Below are 15,681 nucleotides of genomic sequence, written 5' to 3' on the forward strand. Positions count from 1 at the left end.
AAGTTTGAAATTTTAAACAATAATTTGTAAATTCACACCTACATTACCGATAGACGTTCTCTAGGTCCCGTAAGTTCCCTTTTAGGTAGTGCAGAGGAGGAAAACTAGGAAGCAAACTTTGTACCTTTCAATTACCTGAGAGATCACATAATTTATATTAAATGGGGGAGGATAGAGAGGAAATGACAACTGACCTTATAAACAAAGGTATGTTTAGGGCTTCTGATTTCAGGGATAAACCGATATTTACTGGTAAAAGTCTGCCAAAAAACAAAAACAAACAAAGGATTACTGGTAAATATTGGTTTATATGGAGAAGAAAAAAATATGTCATTGTGTTCCTGATTTCTATAGTTTAAACTTCTATAGTTCTAAGGAATTTCACACTAGGGGCAGACGGAAGAAACATGCCCATGAAACAGGACAGTTTCAAATTGAATTGCTCACCACCCTCTAGCCTGCCACACAATCAACAGAATATTTTTGGCAAATTAAGTGCCCCAAACCAGAAGCCTTATGTTGAAAGGAAAATAAGATTTAAACCAACAAACAAACCCTGCATGCCTCCTTCTGAATTTCTCCCCCCCCACCCCCCGCCCTTTCCAAACCACTGTAGTTAACTGGAAGATGCTTGACTGACAGGCAGCCTGGGAGACTGATGTTCTTTTCATAATTACTTGAAAGAAATTCATTTGTACATAGTATGGTATCTCATCATCCCAACAACTACTTGGATTTCAGCCTTTGGGATTTTGATTGTCATCCCACCACATGAGATATCAGAAAATATACAATATTTAATTTATCTAACTTTTAAATAAAGAATTTTCTTATAAGTGGTTATAAACCCTTTCATTTTATTTACATGCTTATTTATTTCCAAAAATAAAGAGTTGGTCCACACTGGACATGAGAAGAAGTGTTAAAAGTTTAACATCTAACCGAAGTACAAGGTACAAGAAGTTCCAGAATTCTGTGGTTGATTCAAACCACAGAACATACTACATGAGCCACAGACACATTTTTACATATAGCATTATATTCTCAATAATATTTACAAACATAAGGTCAAGATGACAAGAAACCCCCATGGAACAGAACAGTGTGTCAGGGCTAAAAAGAAAGAACAGCTTTAAAATAACCTAAATAAACAAAGGGAAAACAAAACTTTACATAAAACTTTTGGACAAAAAATCCTCATTTAACTTTTCTGGTACTCAAAATTTAGGATTAAAGTTTATGACATCTTGAATACCGACTACATTTAACTTCCTAAACACAAACTTAACAGCTACAGTAAACCAGCTCACTAAGTATGTGAATGGCATTACAAATAGAGATTTCTTTATTTTTTGTACCTTTTAAGATACAAGAATGCATGTGGCTGAAATACAAAATACCATGGCACTACAGAAGGGATTACACTCCACCAATACACCTGTTTACAAACTGGCCATTTTTGTTGATTATATATTTAAGTCGCAAGATGTATTAATCTTATTAGGTGCTACATACACATGCATGGGAGAACATATGCCATGACAAGAACTGCAGAGAACTTGGACCTTATAAAGTTTCAAGGCTATTCTCATACATATAACTCCATTAAGGACCATTACACAGAGGAAAGTCCAAGCAAACAAAGCTTTACTCAGAGATGTATGCTGAAGCACAGTGGGTCTGCAGGAAGGAATCTTCTTCCAGACATATACTCCAGCTCACCTACGTACCCAACATCATGTTGTTATTTGATTGGGATGGAATTACTATTTGCAGCCTGCTGATCCCCTCCCACACTGATTTTGGCCCTTGAATATTCACCCACTGGACATGCCTCCATCTTGCCCAATTACCCCCCCCCCCCCAGCTGCAGCATTAGGGGCAGACAGTTGCTGCATACATGTCTGCCCCAGTACATGACATTCCCTCCTGAACAGATTCTCTACTTTTTGGCTTTCTAGCCCAGCAGAGTGCAGCTTGACCTTAAAGCAGATCTGGAAAGGAAATATTTATACCCTTTTCTTTATCTTTATGGTGGCTGAAGAAGACCTGAAAGAGTTTTGTTTTTAAATGAAGGTTTATTTTCCTACCTGTTTTTTATATTAACAATTCAGGTCTTGTCTACCTTGTGTTTCCTGGAAGACTATGGATGATTAGGGACTGAGTAGATTTATGGTATCAGATATCTGGGAAATGAAATCTGATCAATTAAGAAATTAAGGTTTTTTTTATTTTTTACTCAGACTACTTAAAACTTTTATTTTTAAGTTTAATCTATTTATGTCAGACATCTAACAGCTGAAAACCACCCGAAAAGGCAACATCCTTGGCCCTTATATCTACCTACAGTATTTATATGGACCCAATCATGGTATTATCTGAGTGCCTCCCAAGTGTTTAAAAACAGAATATTTTTTCTCTACTGATCCCAGCTTTCATTTAAGAGTGGAGAGAGCCCCAAATACACATACCTGGGTCCTCCTACAGAGACCCATAGTAAATAAAATGGGGAAGACAAGACTTGACATTCCTAGTATTTCAGTGATGAAAAACAAGCAGAAAAACATAACATAAACAGCATTTTTATCTCTTCAAGTCTTTGACACTCACATTAAGCTCAACCCAATGTGTAGACAAGTACAGAACCTCATTTATAGAGCAGCAACAATAACTGAAATGTATACTCTAACTACAGTAATTTAAAGGCAGATCTACTTAATACATTTGAAAAAAAATCATACTACAAATTAAATACCTGCTCTTAAAAAAAAAACCTCAACATAAAAATAGCCTTGCAGATGTATAATTTGATGTACATCCTAGAAAAATAAGAATTACCACTATTACTAAGCCAGGTATGCAATCATCAACACAAGAAGTCTTTTTTGACTTGTCCATACACATTTCTCTATCTAATCCCAGATTAAAATGTAACAAATATGAAAACTTTAACTGTTAAAGGCCTGACCCTGAAGAGCCATTTGGTCATCATGGGACTCCTGCTAGGCTCACTGCACATATGCAGGATCAGAACCCAAATCACCTTACAAACTGGATGATATACTTTAAACTACAAATATTGAGTATGAAATTGAAATTAATGCTGGGGGGAGGGGAAATCTGTGCTTTTTTTTTTTAAACAAAAATTCTTTCAATGGGTAACTGCCAACTCATCAAGAAAAAAAAAAAACCAGGAAAGTCCTGGAGACCTTTTAAACAATGGTATTAAAAACCATGAAACTAAGTGTTTAATGCACTCTGACCTCAGAACAGTGCTCAGGCGCTCAGAATCTGGAATAAAATCCAAGCAATTAAAAATCAGGATCATGGGCTAAAACGTGGGAAGGATCGAAAATATGACTTTTACATCAGAGGATATATCATCACTAAGTGCCTTATAACAAAATGTAGTTTACTTGTGGCCTAACAATCACAGACTGGAGTAACAAAGTAAATTGGAGATCAGACTAGTAGTCTTCCTAGTCCGGTACCCTGTCTGACAGAGGATTCTCCAGAGGATGATGAGAGCGCATAGATAGAGGCATAGTAGTCCAAATTTCTATCCCATTCTTCATGTATCTTAATTTTTTTAAAACCCAAGAATATATCCAAGGTATTGCTAATTATTTCTTCCACTGTGCTTTTTTTTTTTTTTTTTTTTTTTTGCATTCCTCAGCACTGAATTCCACCTGCCTTCATGCTGCCTATTCACCTAGCTTTGCCAGGCCCTTCTTAAGCTCCTCAGCCTTCTCTAGACTTGGGTAACCTAAATAACCTCGCTGTTCACCCCCTTTTCTAAATCATCAGTTAATATTAGGGCTGTCGATTAATCGCAGTTAACTCACACGATTAACTTAAAAAAATTAATGATTAAAAAATCAGTCACGATTAATTGCACTGTTAAACAGTAGAATATCAATTGAAATCTATTAAATATTTTTGGATTTATGCTACATTTTCAAATATAATGATTTCTATTACAACACAGAATACAAAGTGTACAGTGCTCACTTTATATTATTTTTATTACAAATATTTGCACTGTAAAAATGATAAACAAAAGAAATAGTTTTTTCAGTTCACCTCATACAAGTACTGTAGTGCAATCTCTATTGTGAAAGTGTAATTTACAAATGTAGATTTTTTTTGTTACATAACTGCCTTCAAAAATAAAACAATGTAAAACTTGAGAGCCTACAAGTTCACTAAGTCCTACTTCTTGTTCAGCCAATCACTAAGACAAACAAGTTTGTTTACATTTACAGGAGATACTGCTGCCTGCTTCTTAATTATATCACCTGAAAGTGAGAAAAGGCATTCACATGGCACTTTTGTAGCCAGCATTGCAAGGTATTTACGTGCCAGATATGCTAAACATTCGTATGCCCCTTTATGCTTTGGCCACCATTCCAGAGGACATGCTTCCATGCTGAGGATGCTCATTAAAAATATAATGCTTTAATTAAATTTGTGACTGAACTACTTGGGGGAGAATTGTATGTCTCCTGTTCTGTTTTATCCACATTCTGCCACTGTTATAGCAGTCTCGGATGATGACCCAGCACATGTTCTTTTTAAGAACATTTTCACAGCAGATTTGATAAAACGCAAAGAAGGTACCAAGGTGAGATTTCTAAAAATAGCTACAGCACTTGATCCAAGGTTTAAGAACTGAAGTGCCATCCAAAATCTGAGAGGGACAAGGTGTGGAGTATGCTTTCAGAAGTTTTAAAAGAGCAACACTCCGATGCGGAAACCACAGAACCTGAACCACCACCAAACAAAACAAACAAACAAATAAACCAAAAAAAAATCAACCTTCTGCTGGCGACATCTGACTCAGATGATGAAAATGAACATGCGTCAGTCTGCTCTGCTTTGGATCGTTATTGAGCAGAACCCATCATCAGCATGGATGCATGTCCTCTGGAATGGTGGTTGAAGCATGAAGGGACATATGAATCTTTAGCGCATCTGGCATGTAAATATCTTGCAACACTGGCTACAACAATGCCATGTGAATGCCTGTTCTCACTTTCAGGTGACACTGTAAACAAGAAGCAGGCAGCATTATCTCCTGCAAATGTAAACAAACTTGTTTGTCTGAGCGATTGGCTGAACAAGAAGTAGGACTGAGTGGACTTGTAGGCGCTAAAGTTTTACATTGCATTGGAAAATAAAACAATTTTTTGTACATAATTCTACATTTGTAAGTTCAGCTAAAGAGATTGCACTACAGTACTTGCATTAGGTGAATTGTAAAATACTATTTCTTTAGTTTTTTTACAGTGCAAATATTTTTAATCAAAAATAAATATAAAGTGAGCACTGTACACATGGTATTGTGTTGTAATTGAAATCAATAGATTTGAAAACGTAGAAAACATCCAAAAATATTTAAATAAATGGTATTCTATTATTAACAGCGCGATTAATTGAGATTAGTTTTTTTAATCGCTTGACAGCCCTAGTTAATATATTAAACATGGGTTCTAATAAGAAACCTTGCGGCCCCCACTGTTAACCTTTTTCCTATGATAAAAATTAACAGTACGTCCCTATTGTTTTCTGTTCCTTAGTCAGTTTCTTATCCTCCAGGACTGAGATTCTGTCCTGCACCACAATCTACTGGTAGTCAGGGAGCCCTGATATGGCTTCCTGATTTGTATGCAGCCAAAAGTGAGAGCAGTCTAGGGCCTATACATACATCAGTAGAGAAATGGCAAAACACCGGGACACTGCACTCCCACTGTCAGCAGAAGGGGGCAGCTGGTATATGAGCCAGCTATACCACTTTACACCAGTTGAGGACTCTCCCAGCCTGGGGGAATTCTCAAATGGCCACTTTGGCCCAGGATTCTGACCACTTTGTGCTGCTGGAGTGATACGCAGCGGCCAGAACGAGGAAGATAAATTGATGTCGGGGGGGGGGGGGGGGAGGCAGGTTCTCTCTCACTCCATACTTAGTTTCCTTAGTAGCATCTTGGGAGGAACTGTCAAAACCTTTTAAAAATATCAAAATATATTAGGTCAGCTAGTCCTACATTACCCACTATTCTGTCAACACATTCAAAAAAATCCTAGTAGATTATTGGAGGGTCAATTTTCCTTTGCAGAAGCCAGGCTGGTGTGGCCCTATCGTGTTCCTCTAGATGTTTTATCATTTCAACTAGACTACCTGGTGCTGAAGTAAGAGTCTTTGGTTTGTAATTCCCAGGCTCACCCTTAATGTCTTTCTTAAAAAGAGGTACAATATTTACTACTGTTTAGTCCTCAAGTATACTGATCTTAATGAGACATTTATTTTAGTTAGCAACTTAGCCATTTCATTCCCAAGTTCCTTCAGAACTCTTGGGTGAGCTCTGATCTTGGTCATAACAGGGCTTTAATTTATTAGCTTGTTCTAGCAGCTCCTCTTTGGACATTTCAGTCTTTTCAGATAAGGAAGATGAGGTACTCTTAAAGTATAGATCAAGTTCAGGTATCTCTCAAACTCTTCTGCCATGAAACTGATGCAGAAATGTCACTCAGCTTCTCTGTAATGTCCTTGACCTCCTTAGCTGCTCCTTTTACAGCCTCATACTTCAGTGAGCCCAAATTCTCTCATAGCCTTCCTGCCTCTAACAGACTTCAATATTTCATTTGCTCGCAGCTCTTCAAAACCCCTCTTAACCCTAATTGCCATTTTACATGTTACCTGCCATAGATTTCTATCCACTTCACTCGGGTTGGGCTTCCATTTTCTAAAAAATACTTTCACTCCAGTAACTCTTATACCTTGCCATTTAACCATACTGATTTATGTCTTGACTCCCTGCTTTCTTTCAGCTTCAGGGCCGTGCACACCTTCTTGGATGTTTATGAGCTTTTGCGATACTTAGGTGTCCTCCTTGCTGAGTCTAAGGATTTTACCCTCATCCCTTTTGATGTTAGTGTCTTTTTGACTAGCATCTTCATTTTCCTGAAATCTTCTTTTCCTAAGTTTAGTATCACCAGGCTCGTTTTAGATATTATTTCTCCTCTCCTGAGAACCTGTAATTATACCATGGTCATGATTACTTAATGGCTGAACTATAATTATTTCTTAAATCAATTCTTGTGTGTTATTTAGTCCTAAATCAAGAATCTCTCTTGAATAAGCTGTTACAAGAAGCAATCATTTGAGGTGTCAAGAAATTACTTCTTCAAATTGTGCTCTATTGTGAGACCTGACCAGATCATACATGAGTAGCTGAAGTCACCCCTTATTACAGTTTTATGAAGAATCAACTGCCTCTTTGCTCTCCTTCAACAATGAACAGTCAATAGTGTATTCCTGACCAGGAAGACAGTAATACATTTGTATCCTTACAACTTGGGATTTGTCTCTGTGCAGATTCTAATGTATGATCCTCAACTCTAGTTCGCTCAGATTCAATGAAAACGTTTTAGATATAATGCTACTCCACCATCTCTATTACTTAATCTGTTCCTCCTCTATTGTTTATAGTCAGGTAATACAGTATATCTGATTTTTATGATTCCACCATGTTTCAGTAATGCCTATTATATCAAGGTCCTCTTCCATTGCCAGGCATTCTAGTTCATCTATTTTTAAGCCTCTCGCACTGGTACAAAGACACTTACAGTTTTTATTTTTGGCTGTGTGCCTTTTCTTAGTTAACTCCTTAGTCTGACATCCTGTTCCTTTTCTAGACTGAACTGTTGCAATCTCAACCTGCCTTTGCTCCATTTTCCACTGCAAATTCTCTCCTAGATGCAGAGATCCCTTTCTATTACTGACAACCCGAGCAGATGCCCTAGTCCGATTCAACTGTTCCATTGCACCTGTCAGCTCTCCCTCAGCTCCTAGTTTAAATAATCTTCTCAAAACCTTGTCAACGTTCTGTGCCACCAGTCTGGTTCCACTTGGGTTAAAGCAGAACCCAATCCATTCTAGATAGGCCCTCTTTACCCTCCAAAGCTCCTCAGTGCCTAATTTATTTACCCTCCATACTCTTTGCGCCCTCTTCTCAGCTACCCATTAACTCTCTAAAGCGCCTCTCTGCCTACCGGCCCCTGCATTTAGCAATAAAAGCATTTCAGAAAAAGGTAGCACCATAAATCCTAAGACTTTTTCCTAATTATCTAAACATTGCCACATCCCAATATGTACCACAGCCAGAGGCTTCTCCCCAGCACTCATTAGACGTTTACCTAGATATCTCTGAGATTTTTACCTTTGAACCTGTGAAGCAAGTCAGCAAACAGTTCTTACAGTAACCCTGTATTTGGCTATCCATATTTCTAATGATCTAATCTTCTGCCACCACAGTACATCAACAATTCACAACTATCCCGATCGTCTGAAGGGGCCTACTTTGGTGGGTGAAGAACAGTCACTCTCCTCTATCAAAAGGTACATCCTCAATTAAGGGTTTGTCCCTTCATTCTACCTTGCTGCCCTCCAATCATAAGACAGGCTTTCTCAAGTGGAGGACTGATGAAGCCAACCCTGAGATAAAATCAATCTACAATATCTATATATGCTGTCTTTGTATATAATTCCATCTCTCCCCTCCTCTAGTGCAGTGACTCTGACATCAAGATGCTGTAATGGGGCTCCGAGGACTACCAGTTCCTTGCACTGCTTGTACAGATGTGCATTTATCCACAAGGCAAGCAGTCATTCTGTATCTGGTGCAGTAATTTAGGTAGTTGCCATCAAATTAATCTGTGCTATCTCCATAATCAAACTAGGAATTATGGCTCTGTTACTGGATACTAAAGTTTTATCTTTCAGTTAGAAGCCAAGGTCTATTTGCTTTACTTTGGCCCACCAACTAAAGAGTTTGATTCAGCACACAAGTTACTGTATAGCACTGCAAAAGCCTGCAGAAACCAATTTCCCAGGACTTTCATTGCCTAATGCAGCATGGAAGCCCAACATATTTTTTGCTGAATCAAGCTCTTAATGCGGTGTGATCAAAAGTCTTATCTGCAAACTGAACTACATATGCTGACCAAAAGAAAAACCATCATTACATATCAGTTTAAAGAATTTAATTCACAAATATTAATTGCAGAAAATAGCTCTTAGGCCATCTAGTCCATCACCCTGCAACACTGCCATGCAGTACTGAGAGACCTCTACAGAATCCACATCAGTTGTTCTCTGGTCTTGCCTTGAACAGATATGCCCCAGTGACAACAACTCCATTACCTCAGCCTGTAGGCAAATTATTTCATAAAAATATCCCTCCTACGAAAATCTGAATTCTCGGTCTTTCACACACACAGTATTTTTATATAGAATTACACCTCTCTATTAAAAACAAAACATCCTGATAAACCAATGGCAAATTATGGACTCTCCTACTCATCAGCTTATTGGAAGTTATGCCATCTCCCATAATCATAGAGTCAGAGTCATAGAGTCTAAGGCCAGAAGGGACCACCAGATCTTCTAATCTGACCTCCAGCATATCACAGGCCCTCATGCACCCTTCTTATTACAATCCATTCCTAAAATTTCAGCAACTTGCCCAGAATTTGAAATGTTAGCTCTGCTGGACCAATGCAAAAAGTGGGTTCCAAAGACATGAGCTGTTCTCTGAAGACATGCTGCCCAGCGTTCAGCCCCTCATGATTGTAGCAGGGGACTGCTGGATTTGAGCACCTCTGCTGATCTCAAATTACATGATATTATAGAAGGAAAAAGGTAGACAAAGATAGAACGGGTCCCAAACTTTGGTAGACCTCCTGCACACCTAGAGTGGGGTTCACATGGACAACACATCTCAAAGAACCACAACTGTCTACCTGTGTGCTACTGAAAAATCAGAATTTTTGATCATTCGTGGTACTTAATCATCCAGCTGGGGACCCAATAAACTCCTACGGTTGTGAACCTGGATCACAAAAGCCAGAGACACCTTCCCAAATGAGAAAATTGAAATAGCTCCCTGTCAATTCTTCAAACCGTTTACTCCAGCCAACAAGAATTATCTTAGTCTTGTATGGGCTGACCCTCTGCCAGTTAGTCTTTATTCAAGCTCCAGTCTCAGCTAGGCACTGGGTAAATTACTACACTGTGCCAGATTACATGGGATGAAAACACAGAACTAGGTTTCACACACGCCCTCCCATATGACACCATAGCCCATATTTCATCACAAACCATGCTTAAAGCTCCCCACGCACACTGAACACAACGCTGTGGAATGCTTAGCGGAGGTGACCAAGTATCCAGGACTGTGATATGGGATCTCTCAGAAAAAAGGGAGCTAAGCCACTCAAGATGGACTCCATATACTCGTGTTAGGGTCAAAACCTCTTCCTGGCCAAGTTAGCTAATATCTCTATATAAATCAGCTAAGACGTCTGATTATCTGACACCAGGCAGCCAGCAACCCCCCCCCCCAATGCATAGTCTCAGTATCACTTTCAGGACTAACCCAGATTGGTGTGGGTCAAGATGACCTGGGAATCCAGGTGTGGTCGCAGCTGTCTTTCTACAGCCTTCTCCACAAAACAGAAAATTCAAAACAGAGTGATAAAATGAAGAGTTTGTCAGCATCAAGATTTTTGTTTTGAGCAAAAGCCTAATCATTTTCTTAAGAGAAGTGGGCACTTTAAAAGAAGCATCATCTAACGGACTCTGCCAATCAGCTCTTATAACAGCCTTCACACCGTCCCATTGGTTCTCACTAGCCAAGAGGGATATATATCTAATTTACAAATTCTAGCCTAAAGCTTCCTCAGCATCTATGTGATCAACAGTAGAGGCAAATTAGCCTTTCTTCCCCTCCTACACAGCTTCAGAATAGGATTTCAAAAACTCTGCACCATAATCAGTCAGGCTTAGTACATGGCTTCCATCATTAGCTCTAATTCCCCTCTCACTACAGTGTCCTATGAGGAAAAAGCCAAGGAAGAGACTATGTAGGGGCCTCCGTTACTTATAGCCAATGATAGAAGTGATGATGAGCCAACTGGCCACCAGAGTAGGCTGAGCAGTATTATCCCCAAACAGGAGCCATTAGCCTCTGAGGTTGGGCTGAAGAGGGGGGTCCTTCAGACTGATGACAGCGGTGGGTGAGCAGACCAGAGTACAACATCCATGTCTGAAGGCCTCTAATCCAAGCTCAAAAACAAAATGCAGAGGGTGGCCAGGAATTGACATGGATACAGAAACTAACTACGACAGTCCCCTGGTGGTCATCAGGAAATCCCAAGGCATCTGAGAAGAGACATCATCTACACGCAGAATGAAATCAACCCAATGTAAGTAGAACTCTCGTTACCAGTGCAGGCTGTCCTCTGCATTAAACTTCTTAGGACCAAATTTTCCTCTCAGTTACACTGGTACAATCATACTGACATCAGAGGTACAGAAAATCTTCATAGCGGAGAATCCAGCACTCTCTCTTTTATGCTCTTACACATCAAATACTTATACTGCATATTATATGTTAACTGATTTTTAAAGATATACACCTGATGTGCTCTTAGTCTCTTAACACTTCACTCCGCTTTTAGATTTTAATGGAATTGCAGGTTCCAGAGTTTATATCTTGTTCCCAGTGAACTGTACAGTAGTGCTTCTCAAAGTCAGGCTGCCGCTTGTTCAGGGAAAGGCCCTGGCGGGCCAGTTTGTTTACCTGCCGCATCCACAGGTTCGGCCAATCGCAGCTCCCACTGGCCACGGTTCTCTGCTCCAGGCCAATGAGGGCTGCGGGAAGTAGAGCGGGATGACGGGTGTGCTGGCCGCCCTTTCCACAGCCCCCATTGGCCTGGAGCAGCGAACCACGGCCAGTGGGAGCCGCGATCGGCTGAACCTGCGGACCCGGCAGGTAAACAAACTGGCTCGGACTGCCAGGGGCTTTCCCTGAACAAGCGGCGGACCGGCTTTGAGAAGCACTGCTGTACAGTACTGGACTTCTGTGAGTGGGACTCTGTTTCCCCCACTCACCATCTGGGATCTACTGTGTCACTACTGCTCACCTGCCAGTCTGCTGTGCAGATTTTACACTACCATGGAACTTGGGGTGCCAGACATGCCAGTCTCACAGAACAAATGAAGTGGAGGTAGTATGCACTAGCAGGCACAGTATTCATCTTTGACTGATAAACTAATGTCATTGTCTGGGGACCCAATGTCTGACAAAGGTACTTCAAAAGAGCACATCAGATACTATGCCACAGCAACTATTCATACTCCGCCCTTCATCCAAAGGACTTCCTCTGCTCCTTCCCAAGGTAACACTTCTGAAAAATATTTCCAAGAACTGTTGCAGAACAGGGCTGCCTGCTTGGTAAGAGAACTGGTAACACCCAGCCCCCTATGAGCTACCTTGGTTAATGATAAGACAACAAGTTTGAGAGTTAACTGATGATAAATCTACCCCTTAATCTAGGCCTGAGGTGCTTGAACAACCCTCTGGCAGTTTTAGAGCCTATATCTTCTTCAAAGCCATCTAGCTCTGCTGGACCATTTTCTTCCCATCCTGAAGTTCTATCTAAAGTGGGCCTGGCCCTTCTCAGTTCCGGGACCACAATTATAGGCTCTCCCCTGAGGGAGGCCAGAGTCCACTGGGGCTATCTTCAAGGCAAAATTTCAGTACAAAGCCTTTCTATTTGTGTTAGTACACCTTGCTCTCCTTTTTCATACCCTCTTCCAGTTCAAATCACTTTCTTTGCGCCCAGTTTGCTGGTTAGAGCAACTAATTTTTTTGAGCCAGTGGATCCAGTTTTGGTTTATTTCTTTTAGTTTCACACAATGTCCTAAATGTGTGGACACCAACACTAGAAAATAAATCCCTGCTCTACCCTTCATTCCCATATACTTCTCTAATCACAATTTTACGTGTCTTGAACTACCCAATTAGCTAGCTGAGAGTTTGGTACTCAGCTCCTATATGCAATCTAGGGGCATTAAGATTCATCACACTGATAAACTCAACATGTGACCCTGATAACCCTCACATGCTTTGTATTTCACAAATCATGGAATACATTTCAAACCACTATATAAGATGACTTTACATGGCCTTCATGGATTCCACTCCACCCTGTTCAGACAAATGACAGTTTTTACAGTAACTAATATACTTCAAAAGACAAAAGCAGAGGGAGACTAAAAAAAACAACAACAACACAAAGCAAACCAAAGACAACTACCTGGCATGAACGTGTGAGTGAAGAGATGGAGCGGCACTCGTTTGAGAAGACGTGCATAACCGATTACTGGCCTCACCACTCCAACACACAAATTCCTTGCTGCCAAAATGTAGAGAAGCATTTTTCATTTGCATTCAGACCACTACTCTCAGTAATTCCAAACACACAACAGATCAGTTTTAAAAGAATGCCAAACATTTTAGGTCCAAAGTTTAGGTTTGGTTAACAAAATTTCTAATGATACTAGGTTTAGAGAAGTTCATTACATTAAAATTCCATGAGCTTTAAAATTATATATGACACCTCCCTGCCACGTTTGCAACCCCCACACAAAGCTTTTTGCACAATGGTAGAGAACCAGAGTGTTAAACTGACTGAAACCAAAGTGAACCTAGCCAGTGTAAAGGAACACCATTAATCTCGTTTCTCTCTCAAGTTATCTTTCATTTTACAAGCAACATGCAAAATTCTCACAGCTGAAAGATTAGAGAAAAAAAAAAAATCTCGGAGTAGTTTGTCTTTTTTGTCAAAACATCATTTTGACGGCACTGTGTGTGCAGTTTCACTGTTACACTACCAAAACTTCACTATACTCAGTTTCACCCATTTTTGTGGAGGAGGGTAAAGAGGAGTAAAAAGCTTTATGAAGTACAAAGAGAATATTTAAAAAAAATAATAATAAAATGTGGTTGTTAAAGCACAAAAACTGGCAGGGGACTCAGAAGCAGAGGTAGAACCTGCAACTACTTTAACCTTTTTTCAAATAGTCTAGATATCAAAACTGACCTTGACTTTTCAACTATCCAAACTGAGTTTACTGCAAAAAAGTAGACAGCTAACATGGGAGGTGAAAAGTGAAGGTAAAGTAAACCTGAAAATTTAAAAAAGCTGATGTATTAGCATAATAATGGATTTTTTAAACAATGATTTTTAATTTAAAAAAAAATCTTGACAGTGTTCACTAGCAGAAAACTCTCCCAAATGAACTTCAGCAAATTCCTGTCTTTCTGAAAACTACCATGAATTAGGAGTAGATTTCTGAATGAGCAATCTGATTTCTAACTAGTAGATCATACACTGATGCTCATTTTCTACAAACTGAGTTGATAAAAAACAGAAAATTCAGCACTGCTAGTTATACTTTGAGTGTTCATGTTTTGTGTAAGTTCCCACAAAGTTTAAACCTGTTTTAGCATTCTTGTACATCAATGTCAGGATATCCAACTCCATCCCCGACAGCTTTGGAAATAATAGGAACAAGTCAATCAGATTTGGTATATGCCCTAAAATGGAAAGTCTGGACTTAAAAAAAAAAAAAAAAAAAAAGTTAGCGCCTATGAAAGTTGCTGAATCCACTGAAGTCCTCGATCCAAAAAGGATGGCTTATTTTTTGCTTAAAAAGCTTTAAATGTTTATCTTAGAAAAATTAAAATGGAGGAGAGAGACCTTTGAGGAAGAGGGAAGAAACATGTAAGGGAGCAAAAATATAACATGGTAACCTTGTAAGGCTTTGAGGAAATTCTAAGGGTTTTTTTCCTTCTTAAAGGCCAGAAAAAAAAAATCCAAGGGTCAGTTTGAGAGTTTACAGATACTAGATTACATAAAGGTGGAAGCATAACGTAAAAGAAGCATAGTCAAGAACTTCAGATTTTAATTATTAAAAAATTGTATGCATTAGGCATTAGATAAAAATGCATATCTACCAAATCTTCACTGACAATAAAAGTTACTTGGATATGAAAAATCACTTCAATTTACAATGGCAATATTTATCCTTTCCCCCTCCTCCCACTCCCTTCCTCCCCAAATTCAGCTTATTTTTTTCTTGGGAGACGTATAGCGCCACTGCATTAGAACGTACAAGAAATGAAAACAGTGAGTACAACTGATATAGATCCATTGACTTTTTATTACAAATTTACTTGATCACGTGGCTTCCAAAAGTTTAAATCAATACCCTATTTTCTGTATGCCAGTACAAAGCAAAATCTATTTTACAAATTAAATACCTAAAAATTTGACAAAAATAAAGTTTTATGGAAAACAGTTATAAAAATCTTAAATCCCCTTTTACGAAGTTAAGAGGTAATATTCCCTCCGCACCCCTGCAGTCGTTATACAATATTAATGTTCATCATTTTTAGAATAGGTAGGTATATTATATTTTGCTGTTAGCATACAAAAGTCATACTAATAGCTTTATTTGTATATACTCCAGTTAGTGCATGAATGCCATCTGATTGTAATATAATCAACTATCTTTAACTGAATCCTAATTTACATTTAATAGTTTGCATAGTTTGAAAGGGATAAAGGTTATATTACAGCTAATCATAAAAAGAGTGGTTACAGTGCTATTTTTAAAGGCAACAAAGTAATTGCTCCCAAATGAAGTTATCGGTCTGCTCTAGGCAGGGGTTAAAATTACCAGCAGCTTTCTGCCTTGCCTGATGTGACTGTTACGTCTCACTAGCCATTCAAAGTGGACAGCCTCTCTCTTTAGAACGTCTGAAAAGTTCT

At 39.0% G+C, this 15,681-nt stretch overlaps 1 protein-coding gene across 4 annotated transcripts in view; it reads right to left on the minus strand.

Moving 5' to 3' along the window:
- Window positions 1-15,681, minus strand: part of LOC135973260 (mediator of RNA polymerase II transcription subunit 15-like) — a 43,977-nt gene that overhangs the window by 17,209 nt on the left and 11,087 nt on the right. For 2 of the 4 annotated variants that reach the window (XM_065555858.1, XM_065555859.1), the window contains exon 2: window positions 195-260. The exons of 1 other annotated variant lie outside the window; for it this stretch is intronic. The gene's annotated coding sequence lies outside the window, so the exon portion shown is untranslated. Of the gene's footprint in view, window positions 1-194; window positions 261-4,818; window positions 5,048-15,681 lie in introns of all 4 variants that reach the window. One more of the 4 variants, XM_065555860.1, reaches the window with a different exon arrangement.

Source organism: Chrysemys picta, chromosome 8, assembly GCF_011386835.1.
Source record: "Chrysemys picta bellii isolate R12L10 chromosome 8, ASM1138683v2, whole genome shotgun sequence".
NCBI lineage: Eukaryota > Metazoa > Chordata > Testudines > Emydidae > Chrysemys > Chrysemys picta.